Source organism: Vicugna pacos, chromosome 12, assembly GCF_048564905.1.
Source record: "Vicugna pacos chromosome 12, VicPac4, whole genome shotgun sequence".
Lineage (NCBI taxonomy): Eukaryota > Metazoa > Chordata > Mammalia > Artiodactyla > Camelidae > Vicugna > Vicugna pacos.
The window spans coordinates 29,727,263-29,741,937 of NC_132998.1; the positions used below are offsets into that span (position 1 = coordinate 29,727,263).

The 14,675-nt window shown below is 40.4% G+C and overlaps 1 long non-coding RNA gene across 1 annotated transcript in view; it reads right to left on the reverse strand.

Annotated features, from left to right (window-relative positions):
* Nucleotides 1-2,683: 2,683 nt before the first annotated feature.
* LOC116282653 (uncharacterized) overlaps nucleotides 2,684-14,675 on the reverse strand; it is a 172,982-nt gene continuing 160,990 nt past the window's right edge. The window contains exon 4 of the long non-coding RNA XR_012078477.1: nucleotides 2,684-2,727. This is a non-coding gene — a long non-coding RNA (uncharacterized lncRNA). The remainder of the gene's footprint in view (nucleotides 2,728-14,675) is intronic.

Sequence of the window (14,675 nt, forward strand, 5' to 3'; positions counted from 1 at the left end):
TTATCACTTCATTGTTTTTTAAATGCAGGACAAAAAGTGTCTATCCAACTGAAAGGTCTTGTTACTTTGGTTCTACTTAATCAAGATGTTGCTGTAATTCAGATATAAGCAATCTTCTTGTTCCAAAATTTGAGGCAAACCTCCTGTACTTCTCTTATGAAAGAAATTTGGCGAATCATAGAAAGAGTCTGCTTTAAAACTTGAAAATCCCGGGAGTAGCTCCAGAAAATGTTGGGCGGGGAGCCCCACTGTCATCTTTGAGTTTCAGTACTGAAAACGTTCACTTAGTACTTCTTAATTATAGCTTTCATACCATTGGCACCGCCAAAGGGTCCCCTATTCACTTGATAATCTTAGTTCATGTGCTTCTCTCTGGTTATGATGCCCTGGCTTGAGAGGGGAGCTTGAGGAAGAGGGGCAGCTTGGTGCTCCTGACTATGAATTTGATTTGATACATTAGAGAGAGACTTTAAGTGTCTGGCCTTCCAAAGCAGATTCCCTGTTCAAACAGCATTTGCCGTCATGTCTTTGGGCAGCCTAATGGGTAGAGCATGGACATGAGCCCGTTAATGTCTGGGACTGTGCTGGATTCTTCCCTTTCATAAATGATCCTTGGCTACAGGTGAAGAACACTACTGGGTAAGGCAAGGCCTATGAGAACTAATTTTAAGCCAACAGACTTCCTGCATTCTAAAAATACCTGAGATTTTGGCTGTCTGTAGGAAATGGAGATTTCCGTTTAAGACCATCAAACCTGGGATGGATATTCTCTTCCTTGACAGCTACCAACTTTAGCCACTGGGAAAGTGTACTTATTCACTCAGATGATACAATATTCTGTTTTGCCATATGCAGAGACATGATCTATAATCCAACTGGGAGTACATTTTAAAAATTATCTATGTATTTCCTTTTGTAAATATTGCAACATTCAATAGTTTTTCAATGTCAAATCTATGCCAGCACTCATTCTAGACCAAAGGATTCTCAAACTTTTTGGTCTCAGGATACCCTAACACTCTTCAAAAATTTTGAGGACCCCAAAGACCTTTTATTATGTGGATTATATTTACCAATTTCTAAATTGAAACTAAGACATTTAGAAAATTGATTGATTTTAAGTGAATAATAAATCCATTATATATTAGCACAAATCACATTTATAAATTTTATAAAAGAACCTTATTTTCAAAACAAAGAGGAAAAACTAGTGAGAAAAGTGATGTCATTTTATGTTTTTGCAAATTTCTTTAGTATCTGGTTTCATCTGACAGCTCTGCGTTAATACTCTGCATACAGTCTGTTGTGATAAAAGTTTCAGATAAAGTATATTTAAAAAATCTGCTTCTCATATAGTTATGAAGTTGGAAAAGGGAAAGTGACTTGATAACCTTTTTGGATAATTGGATAATCTGATGCTAAAATAAAACTCAATTAGCAGTAAGTTCTTAAAAGTTAGTAGCAATGAAGAATTTGAAATCGTATCAATTAACTTTTCATTTCCCGTTACATTAAAATCCATCAATCTCCTCCATTAAAACATTTTTTTTAAAGGGAGGTGGGTATTGCTCACTAGCAGAGCGTGTGATTATTAGCATGCAAGAGGTCCTGGGTTCGATCCCCAGTAGTTCCATTAAAAAAAATAATTAAACTCCATTGATCCCTCTTGCACTCAGAATGGATCCTTTAACTGTGCATACTTGTGTAACTTCATGTATTGTTCACTATGAAAATGACAGTTCCCTGAGTTATTCAGGGAGTCTAAAAGTTGACACATCACCTTATACTAGATATACTATATTTAAAAAAAAACCACATTTGTTAATATCACCAATTTAATCAGAAAAGTCTTTAAGGATTGGGGAGCTGTCAAAATGATGGTGGCAGATGCAGCTTTGCCAAAATTCTAATTTTCACTTGAAATTTTGAAATTTATCATGGGCACCTATACTGTCAGCTGTTTTCCTTGAAGTGGCATTTTCATTCATTTTTGAGAAAATGTCTGCCAGATACCCAAATACAAATAACCATAGTTTGACTGTTGGTCATTCTTTCAAGTAATAATGGTGTTTCATGAAAAATACAGCTAGTATAGCTTATACCAAACAATCGCACAAATGCTTTTCCTCAACACAATCACTCTTCATTATGCAAGGGGAATACTTTGTGGGTACCTTCTTTTCATCACATAGACCGTTAAAGGGATGTATGCTTACGAGTCACAATTTTAAAACAAATTTTCACTGCTTCATCAAGGACATTCTCTAATGAAACTTGCTTTTGTTTTTCCCTGCAAGGACATTACAGTGAGGAACACAATGACTATCTGTATAGTTTGATGCCACTGCTTGATTTGTGTTAGGGAGCCAGCAGTTCTACCCACCATCACTTTCTTATGATCATTGCAAAATGTCAACAGGATGAAAAAGACATTTAATGTCTAAACATTATTATGAAAATAGTTTGATCAGCAGTCCATGGACTACACTTTGAGAACTACTTTCAAAGCAGTGAGGATATTCATAAAGTCTCTGCTATCATGGGGATTACATTTTTCTAGAGATCAGACATCAGGGGAGAAGCCAATATACAGATAAATGAATAAGCTAATGTCAGAGAAGTAAGTGCTAATATGAACATATAGCAGAAAGGTGTGCTAGAAAGAAAGACTAGAACAGGATTACCTTATATTGGATGGTCAGGGAAGGCTTCTTTGAGGTGATGACCCTGTGACCAAAAATAAATAAATAAATAAAAGCCAGTCATGTAATGATCTAGAGGAAGAAATTTCCAGACAGAGGGAAGAGGTAGTGCAAAGCTCTGAATGGATTGGGTTTGGTGTGTTCAAGGAAGGCAAAGGAGGCCAGTGTGACTGAAGCGAGCAAATGAGATACCCAATGGCAGGAGACGGGAATACACATCCACTCAAAGGTCCACCTGCCAAGTGGCATATTGATGTGCTGACAGAGCATGGAATTTGCATTCAAATTATTTGCTAGTGTGGTGACTTTAGTCAAGTTAATTAAAGTCATTAGGTTGGGTTCCCTGAGAACTGGGCTCTGAGGTGGTGATTTGCATGCAGAATGTTAACTGGGGAGCCCTGGGGATCCACACCTAAGAGAAATGAGACAAGTAGGACTGGGAAGAGGCAACAGGAACTGTGAATCTGGAACAGCCCTTCAGCGGTGTCGTGAACTGAGGAGAGGGGATGAAGCTTTGAACCCTTTACTTGATAAGTTAGTAGATGTGGCCTACCCCAGGAAGACTGTCTGACTTCCTGCAAGGCAACTCCCTTTCCTGGGGAGGGACTGAGTGCTGATTCATCAGCAGGAGGAAGGGGAGTCTTGATGCTGAGGGGATTCTGGGTGGCACATCACAGCATCCACTTCCTTAGCCTCCCTGAGTTTTCATGTCCTTGTCTATAAACTGGAGATAAAAACCAGAATAAAGGAATGACTCCAATAGGAAAATGTGTAAGAAAGGACTTTACTGACAACGTGATTATGCAAATAGGGGTTGTTGATATTACAGGGAATTTATGTGACTTCAGTGCTTCTGCCATGGATCCTTTATGATCTTCGAACCTGTTTGTACAAATGTAGTAATATTTGTCTCGTATAGGAATTTATCTTCTGAATAGCTGGACTTTCCGAGATAACATTATTTTAACAAGCTAGCAGGTAAGCTGCACTGGAATTTTTCCTGAATGTCAAAACATATATCACGTTTAGTTTTTTTTCCATAGATACCCCTACATATAGCTATTTCTAAGTGACTATAGATCATATTTATCACCTCTTATTTTTCTCCTCTAGAGACCGCTGTCATGAATTACTGGATCATGTTCTCATGTTAGTAGCTGAGGAATTTGCCCAGTTCTCACAGGTAATTATTCTTTTGTTTTCACTCATTATTGCCCTGCTAATAAATTTAGGAAAACTAGGTTAGGGATTTCTTGGGGGAAAAGAAAGGATTCCATGATAAATATGTTTGGGCAACAGCTGCTTAAGCAGTTTACTTACTGCAAAACTTCTTGGAGCCTTTGATAAGCTAAGTATGATCTCTAAGTATGGGATATAGTATGAGGCCTAAGACTACATACAGGGCAAGAATGCATAGACCTTTTTCTCCTAATGAGTAAAATTCTGAAAAGCTGACTTTGAGACATTTTGGTTAAAACTGAATAAAGCTGTGTGTCTCAAAGGTCATCCTGTCATCTGGTTCATCTACATACGTACCCACCCTCAAGTTATAGATGCACAAGCAAAGGCGCATCCAAGAGTTCAGGACAGTGAGGTAATTCTATTTCCAGGAAATCATTCTGGAGAAACACACGAGACTGATCACGATCCAGCCTTCGGCCCATCACACTGTCAGGCCCGTCAGCACCTCTGGGTCCAGGCATCACACTCCCATGTGACTCCTGGGCTGTATGGAGGGATACAATTTCACTATCCATGTATTATTTGGCTCCGCTCGATACACCCAGCAGAAGTTTACATTTTATTTCAAGATGGGAATTGTAAAAACAAATTTTATTCTAATCAAGGCCTAATCAATTCTAATTTTTTAAGAAAACACTTGGCTGCTGGTAGGCTGGGACTCTGATTAAACAGAGGGGAAGGGTGAGGGGAAGGAGTGGAATTGGTAGAGAAAGTGAAGCAAATGTGAAAGAAAAGCAGGTTATCGTCTGATTTCTGACTATTGGAAAAGCAAGTGTAGATGCCTGTGTTAACTCTTGCTCCTCTCTTTTCCTCACTAGAAATCTGGACTAATTCTGTTAGATCACCTAAAGCCAAATTTAAAATTTAGCAACAGTAAGTGTGTATGATGGCTGACTCACATGTGAGGAGACGGGGTAAGAGGTGTAAGACTTTTTTGGTTCTATGACCCATAAAATCAGTCATGCATGTGCTATCCTTTCCTGAAGTGGCCATGGAGGGTTGGGGGAAATACCAGACCGGGAGTCAGGGACCTGAGTTGAAGTCTTGGCTTTGTCGTGGGTTGACTGACATGATCTCTTGGGTAAGTCACTTCATTTCTCTGGACCTCCGTTTCCTCCTCAATCCCAGGTAGAGGCTGAACTGGATGAGGTAACTTCCAGCTCTAATATTTCAGGTTTCTTTGCCTTTTTGACTCTTAAACATTTCTTACATTCTTAAACCTTGACACACTCCCCCACTTATTGTAGGATCAAGGCATTCTTGATCTACAACTGTTATTCAGGGCTGTTTAGCTTCTGACTCCATCCTTCCCTTCCAGCCTCACCTTTCGGCTAACCTAATCCACCAATGACACGTCTGCTTTCCCGCCACCTACTCAGATTCAGTTCACGTGTAAGGCCAGCCCACAGTACCACCTCCATTGTGAGTCCTCCTTGACTACCTTTTCTGGGAAGGATCTCTATCCCTCTAATGCTGATGGCCATTGCTTTGTCTTTGGCGGCCCTACCCGCTTACTATAGAGTACTCTTACTTCTTCTTTCCCATATAAATGTTTATCTTCACAAATATGCTAATATACCAGCAAGATACACAGGGACTTTTTTTTTTTTTTAACTGAGGACAAGGTAATCAAGAGAACAGAGTGGAAGTTTGTCAACTGACTTTTTGATTGATTGATGATTTAAAGATTTCCTATTGTTTTTAGCCATGGTGATGAATTAATTCACACATTCTAACTTGGGCCAATGGAATGGTGACAAGCCACTGATGGCTGATGAGGGCTTCTTTATATCCCTACTCCTAACAATTATGTTACCATGTCCTTATCATCTCTAAGTGTGCATTCTCATAATATTCACCAGTGCCTCTTGAATATACTTCATTCATACCTTACTATTACCTTCTGCAGTAAGAAATATGTGTTGATCAGGAAGTCTTATCAAGGAGATGTTTAAGTAGCTTGCCCTTGGTCAAACAGCTAGCACATAACAAAGTTGAAATCTGAATTAAGACTTTCTGAGTTCAGGGTCAAAGTTCTTATCTGGAGTGGTCAGGAAAAACATACAATAAGAAATCTTTATAAAGTGCATTTCATACCCACTATGCTAAAGAAAGTCTACTTAGAATGTTCTCATTTACAGGATTTCTTTTAAGTATCTGACTGGGCTAAAGGAGTGTTCCTATCTCACTGGTCCATGGTGGACAGAGAGTGAGTTAACAACATTGAAAACTATGGCTCTCCACTTTGGAAGGCCCAAGAAAAGTTATGGCAGAAATGCTGATGACTTCAGTGTGTGGGAATTGGTGTGGAAGGCACCGGGGCTTATTAGAGGCGGCAGGACTACCCCTGACACCTACCGACTTCAGGACACCTGGTGTTAGGGCAGAAGCAGCAGTATAATGATGCCCTGTGGTCAAGACGAAGAAACATCGATGACCACCAGTGTAACCTTGGGCAAGTCACTGAACCTTTCTAAGCCTTATTTTCTCTGTCTCTGAGATGGATATAGCAGAATCTGCTTCCCACATTTGTTGAGAGAATTAAATGATATAATTCATTTACTGAACATCTATTTGCTGAGTGCTTATTACGTATCAAACAACACTTTAGATCTTGGGGATTCAACAGGGAACACATTAGACAAAAATCCTTGCTCCCAGAGATTGTTCGTCTAGAGGAGACAATAAATAAAATAAAATAAGTGAAACTTATAGTACATTAGATGTTGATACATCCTAGGGTGAAACATTAGGCAAGGAAGTGGAGGAGAGGATGCTGGTGGGTTAGGTGGGGTCAGAGAAGGTATCTTTGAGAAGATCACACTGGAGCAAATCTAGAGTATGTGAGGGTCAAGGTACGCAGACAGGCAAAGAGAAAGTAAGAGGGGCAGCCCTGAGGCAAGATCTGTGCCTAAGGCAGAGCAAGGAGGCCGGTGTGGCTGAGCAGAGTGGACACAAGAGAGGAGTAGTAGGTGATAAGGTTAGAATCAGGTCTTATAGGTCATCATGAGGATTTTGTCTTTTAATTTACTCTGGGTGAGGTGGGAAGCCTTTGGAAGGTTCTGGGCTGAGCAGTGACATGATCTGACTTAGGTCTGAACAGCATGACTTTGGCTACTGTGTTCTGAACAGACTGAGGGAACGAGGGAGAAAGCAGGAAGAACGTTAGGAGGTTGTGGCAATAATCCCAGCCAGAAGTGGGAAAGAGCCTCAGAGCAGCCACTCGGGAAAATAACACAATTTCTCCCACGATACTGTGCGGACACGTCCTAAGTACAGCCTAATTTTCATGTGTCTCAGGGCATATTGGGCAGCTGTGGAGACACACTTCCCTTGCTGTTTGGTTGTGGCCAGACATGGAACCCCAAATGACAACCCCCACAGAACAAAGAAAGAAAGTTCTCTGAGCCAGCACTGTCAAGAAATGCTGGTGGCTTCAGAAGCATTATCCAAAGTAGGGAGGGTTCACTTCCCCGTGTGGAGAGGCCACAGCCGTAGGGATGCCAGCTCAAGTCTTCCTCTCATGGGGGCTACGGGAGGGCCTTCTGTTTGTTTCAGCAATCAAGCAGAACACATTACAGATCAGTGAGATTTCAGGTTCTCTGGGGATCAGGTTGGCACTGGCATCATTGATGTAGCACATCCTGGGAAGTCCAACCCGCTCTCCTGGGAGCACAGTTACCAGACCACGGAAGAAAACAACGTGTGCAAGACAGTTTCCACTGTAATGAAATTTTCTCATTACATAGACTTGGCTCCTCTGCTATTTAGAAGCAGGTGGAAAGTTCTTTCTTTTAATGAAATTATTATTAAAAAATGTTTCAGATTCCCTTATACAAGCACTGGTAGATGGCTGGCTCCCTCCCACACTGACCAGCCATCTGGCCTGACCGAGTCGTTCCATGCTTTCATCTGGACATACCTTGCATGAGGTCTTCGACATGGCAGCTATGTAGTTGGCTTTGCCAACCCCAAAAGAAAAGCCAGGCAAGTGTTCCCTTGCTAAAGCACTTCATTTAAGGATCTGGTGAGCAACGCTGCCTGTCCCAGGTTATTCCAGACCTAGCAACCCACAACCATGCAAAAACACAGAGGTTCCCCCAGAGGCCTTCTGCAGCAGCTCCATGGCCAACTGCATTTTTGGTACATGGAAACACAGCCTTCTACTGGAAAAGTTTGCTTGCTACCCACCCTCTGAAAGCTAAGAAATAGGGCCAAGGTTGCAGAGAGGCTGTACCCATTGAAAAGCAGCCATCTTCACTCTCTCCCAGAGGGGTGAAAGTCCAGGAACTGAAGTCCACATGGCACAGCCACTGGTCTGTCTTCCCTTTGGGAGCCGTCAGTCTCCATCACTGTGAAGTGGTGCCCATGTTGACTGTACCTCTGCAGCCTGTATGGGATGGGGTGAAGACTGCGGCTGCATTTCTAACACAGAAATTCTTAAGGGAAAGGACCTGGATTGCTTATGCGTCCATGAATGTGGCCGAAGAAGCCCAGTGGTTAGAGGGATGGCATTACTGTATTAGTGGTAGCTACAGAGACAGCAGCTGCAGGATCAGGATGATCGATCTAGACAGTATATATTTCTTCTTCCTGTGGAACTGTGCCACGGCCAAAGACCACAGTTAAACTCATTTAAAATTCTGGTTTCTGGGTTAGCACATCAGCCTTCAGAAGTATTACTCTAACATGCAAAACTAAAGCATGTACCCCTCCCAAGGTTGTTCTCTGCTCCTAGCTTCCACACTGAGTCTCCTCACAAGGTCAAAGTCCACCTCATCTTTACTTCTATATGATTTGCCCACTCTTCTGCCCACGTTATGTGACTAAGGGTTTTCAGTGTTTCCAAATCAGAGCCCTTAGCAGAGGATTTTATAGGTTTGTTTTTAATGTTTTTAATGTTTTATTTATTTCTATTTGTAGGATTTTATAGTTTTTGAGGATAGCTGTTACATATTAGCTTTGCAAATGCAGACATTCTACTGACCAAATTCGAGAACAGACATGCCCATCTGTCCAAACCCAATTTCCATTCTGATTCTACCATCTTAGAATAGAAATAGATCGTGCTTTAATGTCAGACAGACCTGAGTTTGAATCTTAGCTTCTCCAACTACCAGATGGGTTACTTTGATGGTTTTATGACCTTTCAGAAACTCCTCCCCTGTATTTTAGGGACAGTAACACCTACCATTATGAGTTGATTGTATAAAAAAGGCTCGGCATTTGTCAAGTGTTTGGTTCAAATGAGTGGATGAATAGGTACTCAATAAACCTTATTATAACATTCAGAGGTGAGTGGTCTTTAAGAAATCCTTTAATAATCTTACAGAAATATAAAAAAATGTGTGTATGGAGCACTATTTAAGTATGTCAAAAGTAATTACCAGAGTATTACATAAGCCATATTACATGACAAAAGTCTCTAGAAGATTAATAATGAAGAAACACGGTCTTATGTTAAGTCTTTAATTATTTCTGAGTAATTGGAATGGTGTCAGATAGGGGTCCGATTTCATTCTTCTGCATAACAATATCCAGTTCTCCCAGCACCATTTTTTGAAGAGACTATGCTTTTCCCACGGAGTATTTTTGGCTGCCTTGTCAAGTATTAGTTGAGTGTACATATCAGGATTTATTTCTGGGCTCTCAATTCTGTGCCATTGGTCCATGAGTCTATCTGTATGCCAGCACCATAACATTTTGACTACTATACCTTCGCAGTACATTTTGAAATCAGGAAATGTGATTCCTCCAGATTTGTTCTTTCACGGGATTGCTTTAGCTATTCAGGGTCTTTTGTGGTTCTATTCAAGTTTTAAAACTGTTTTTCTATTTCCGTGAAAAATATCATTGGAATTTTGATAGAGATTGCTTTGAATCTATAGATGGCTTTAAGAAGTATGAACATATGACAATATTAATTCTTCTGATCCACGAATATGAGGTATCTTTCCATTTATTTGTGTCTTCTTAGTATAATTTGGCATTATTTCACTTACTAAGTGAAATAAGTAAGAAAGAGGAAAACAATGTATGGTATCACTGTATGATATCACTTAACGTGGATTCTAAAAAAGTCAAACTCATAGAAACAGAGAAGAAAATGGTGGTTTGCCAGGGTCTGGGGTGTGGGAGGAAATGGGAAGGCACTGATCTCCAGTTATAGGAGGAGTAAGTTCTGGGGATCTAATGTACATCACAATGAGTATAGTTAACAGTACTGTACTATATACTAGAAAGTTGCTAAGGAAGTAGATCCTAAATGCTCTCACCACATTAAAAAAAATGATAGTTATATGAAGTGATGGGTTGGTTAATGCTATGGTGGTAATCATTTTGCAATTCAGAAGTGTGTCAAATCAACGTGTACATCTTAAACTTACACAATATTATATACCAGTTATATCTCAATAAAGCTTCAGTGCAGGAAGAACATTCCCTACTAGGAAGAAAAAAAGAATGAACAAGATGGGAAAGGATTTATGAGATTGGTGTGGATTAAAAAAAGGCTTAAGGATGTTAAAGACCAGTGAACTCTTTAGAAATACATATAGTAGTTTGACTGCCAAGAAAGCTAATGAAAACACAGATTGTATTAGTAAAATCAGAACGTATACAATGAGAGAATTTTATATGAGACTAGCTCTCCAAACCTAAATAGGCATATAGACAAATTGGAGGCAAATAACCAGCATGGTAAATTAATTTTGCATAATATTACATGATTGAAAGTACTGAGAATGTTTGCTCTAAGGAAGTCTGTGGTTGTTATTTTCAAATACTATATACAGAGAAGGAACATGTATGATGTTTCCCACGATAGGGTAGTCATACTACCACCAATACATTACTAATACGTTAATAATAATATTAGTAATACATTAATAAATATTATGCATGCAGTTAATAACATACTGATAATATAGTTAATATTTGTTAGAAAAACATAAAACCAGCAAATCAAACCTGTGATTTCATGGATATTATTGCTCAATTTTGAGATTAAAATCGGTGTTTAAGATACAATGTATTGAAAGAAAAAGCATGACGTGTGTAACAGTGTGAGCACGTGGTATGACAGGTGTCATAGGAACAACACGGGAACACAAGTCACGTGGATAACAGATCAGATTTCTGGGTGACCCCAAGGGAGAAAGTGAAACCCAATGAGTAGAAGCCGCCTGAAGCAGGTTTCAGCTCAACATATAGTAGACTTTCCAATCAGCTCATTCCAAATGGGCTTCTCCAAATGTGAATGAGTTCTCCAACCCGAGGGGTCTGAGAGCATAGGCTAGAGGGCACTTGGTGGGGATGGAGTAGAGATTCACGCGTCGAGTCAATAGCTGGACTAGGTCACTTTCAGGCCCCCTCTGGCCCTGCTATTGTGTGACTGAGTTCTCCACCAAGTTCACTCAGCACAAAGACTCCTGGCCTTTTGGTGCTAAGGAAATCTGTTGTTTGTTTCACTTTATTTGGAAAATGTTGGGAGGAAATCAAGACTGAATTATCAGAGATGCTCTGGGTTCCTATTAGATTGGGGCTGGTAATGATTGCCTTCGGGGCATTAATTTCAGCTAATAGCCATGGTACCCATCTCCAGCTGCGACACATTAGATGGAAGTCGTCACCTCATCCATTCCCACTTTGTTTAGTCTGGAAAAGAAGACCGTGTTCCCCAATAATAAAAATGGGATCTGGGGAAAGAATGAAACTTCCCCTTAAAGGAGAAGGAAAATGTGTGTTCTCAGGCCACTATCTGTGCTTATAGTTTTGAAGTTCTGGGCAAGTTCCTTAATATCTCTGAACTTCAATTTTTTTCTCACCCCTAAAATGGGAACATGATACCAAAAGTCACAGGTGCTAGGAGAACAGTGATCATAAAGTACACAATGTCACTTATCACATAATAGGGGCTCATTAATTCATACGTATTCTTATCAACCCCTTTTCATCGTGATTACTGTTTATGCAGCAAATGGAATGTCAGTAGTAATGCTTCTAATCATCTGCTCATTCATTTGTTCAGCAGATACTTCTGAAGGTGCCTATGAAACCAGGCACAGTGCCAAGTAAGCACCATGATATTCTCCATTCAAGTGACTAAAGGCCAAGCTTGACAGCAATACTGTTGAAAAGTTGTTAAATTATAATAACACTCTACGTTTATCCCCCGGTCTGTGTGTCACAAAATACATCTCATATGAGTTGGTGGTATAGTGGTGAGCATAGCTGCCTTCCACAAAATACATCTCATGTAACATAATCTTGTTTAAGTCTTTTCCCAAATTCTGGGATATAGCAAACTGCAGGAAGGCAGAGACCACACCTGTCTTTTTGGTTACTATAGTCCCCATCTTTAGCACAGAGTCTGGCACATAATGGGGACTTCAGAATAGTAGATAGAATAAAGGAAGGAACTGATGAATCAATGAGATTAGCCCAAAAGAGAGTTATTAGTGGCATCATTTCACAGGTAGGGAAATAAAGTGTCACTGGCTTTGGTATTTACCAGCCACTGAGTCAAGGAGTAATTTCACCAAGTAAAACACTTGTAGGGTAGATGGCATCTTACCTTTCCATTTTCTTGGATACTAACAACAAAATAAGAACAAAGTAATGTAAAATAAATGTGATCTACAACAGCAATGGCAGTAATAACAACAATACAAGAAAGCATCTGCAGGGTGCTTACTATATAAGTCAAGCTTTGTTCTAAGAACTCCATGTGATCGTGGTGACAACCCTGTTGGACAGGTTGGGAAATGTCTTTGTGACTTATTATATCTTTGTTGGCTTCAGCAGAGCATATATTGTCCCCTCTTCAAATCTTTCTCCAGTGGCAGAAATTATAAGCTCCTCGAAAGTAGGCTCTTTGTCTTAATCAGGTCTGTATTCCCAGCACCATGTAGTACACCATAGCAGGTGTTCAATATGCCTTTGATGAATAAATAAGAGAATGATCTAACTGAAGGCCAGAAATGGAAATGCTCGACGGAGCCTAGAGTCTTGAGAAAATCTGAAAAAGCGGACACTTGAACAAAACCTCAGTCGAACTTTGACAGACAGAGGGTGAGTATGACGCATTAGAAGTGTAAGAAGATTACGTATCCTGCCTAAAGACTGGGATGAGATGTGGGGTGGGGAGGAGCTGGATGACCATTTAGCCTCTTATGGGATCTTCCAGTCCTTGGTGTCATGGACCAGATACTTGGTTTCAGTCATCACCCTGTTCCTTTGCCCTTTTGTGCCTTGGCCAGCTTGACTGGTTTACTACTGAGCTCTATCTTTGCAAGCAAAGTGGAGTAATCAAAGCCTATGAGACAGACCTTCTTTCATCATATGAGAGCTTAAGGTAGGAACTCAGTGTTTTTTCCACTAGCATTGGCCAAAGTATGAGCCAGGAGCAGTTGTCCCAGGGGATAACATGGATTTATGAGAAAACAAAACAGAAAAAGGTTCAATGGTCAAATACGTGTGGGAAGTGGAATTTCATCATTGCATAACTTCCCAGAGCCTTTTCTGTGTAAGGCTTTACTAAACACTGATTCTGTCATGGGGCCTGGGGGAGCATGGTGTGCAGAGAATCCCAGACTCTTTAACCATGGGCCCTCGGAGGGGTGTGTGAATGGAATGTCACACAGGACTGGTGCTCTACAGAGCATTATTTTCTAGGGAAGTGCCATCTTAGGTCTTCTCACCAGGGAAGTATTTGTCTATTTCTTAGAGTCCTTGGATATTTATTAATTCACTGACCTGCAAATACAAGGTTTCTTCCCTCTTACATCTCCAGTCTTCTTCCAGCTGGCTTTGTCACAAATGCTCTCTGATCCCCACATCTGCCTGTTTTGCACACTAGAGGGTAGTGTTGAACCTGTTTAGAACTTCCCACACTTGGGACTGAGAAAAAGTATGATGACATTGCCTTTCCTTTTTACATAAATCAGGGGAGCCAAGTACCTAGCAGCTCTCATTCTTACTGTGAAAACCATTGTGATGGGCAGGATTTTGTTCAAAATCCCTAAATCCAAGAGTTCTTGAAAATCCCAGGCCGATTCTCCTCAGAAATTTCTCTGTCTGTACTTGAGTGCTTGGGAGGATCAAGCCTTCATCCGAGTTCTCTAGGGGTTTGTGAGTGAGGGCAAAATAATGACAGAACACACAAAACTAACTAAATAAAGATATTTCCCTGTTTTGTCCTATCTGGAGTTGTACTAAGGTTGGAATGGAGCTGAAACATCCAACAGAGTTTAGTCATGGAGATGCTTCTTAGGCTTTCTTTAGTTTCTGCATAAACTCTGTCTTTCTTTAGCTATCCCAATTGCAGGCTTCCCATCTTCTACTCAATCTTCAAGACACACTTCCAACCCCAGCCCTGCTTAAAAATTTAAAACCTGAGGGGGTCACCATCTTTGAACACTTGTGATTAGCCCTGGATTAGTAAAGTCTTAGTCTAATCCTTTAAGTTTTCATTTATGTTCTTTTTTTTCTATCAACTATATTGTGAGGGCTTCAAGAATCAGGGTGATATATACACTTGCCTGTTTCCTCCCATAAGGATTCAGAACTTGACTGAAAGGAACAGACATCTGTTGGCAGGCCCTGAGCTAGGTCCTTTCATGCTTTAGATCAATTAAGCTGGATTTTGACTGGCTGCAATATCTGTGCCCTTTTCACTAAGTTGTAGATCGTTCAAAAAGTACGTCTGAAATGGCAGAATGCATCGGGTGA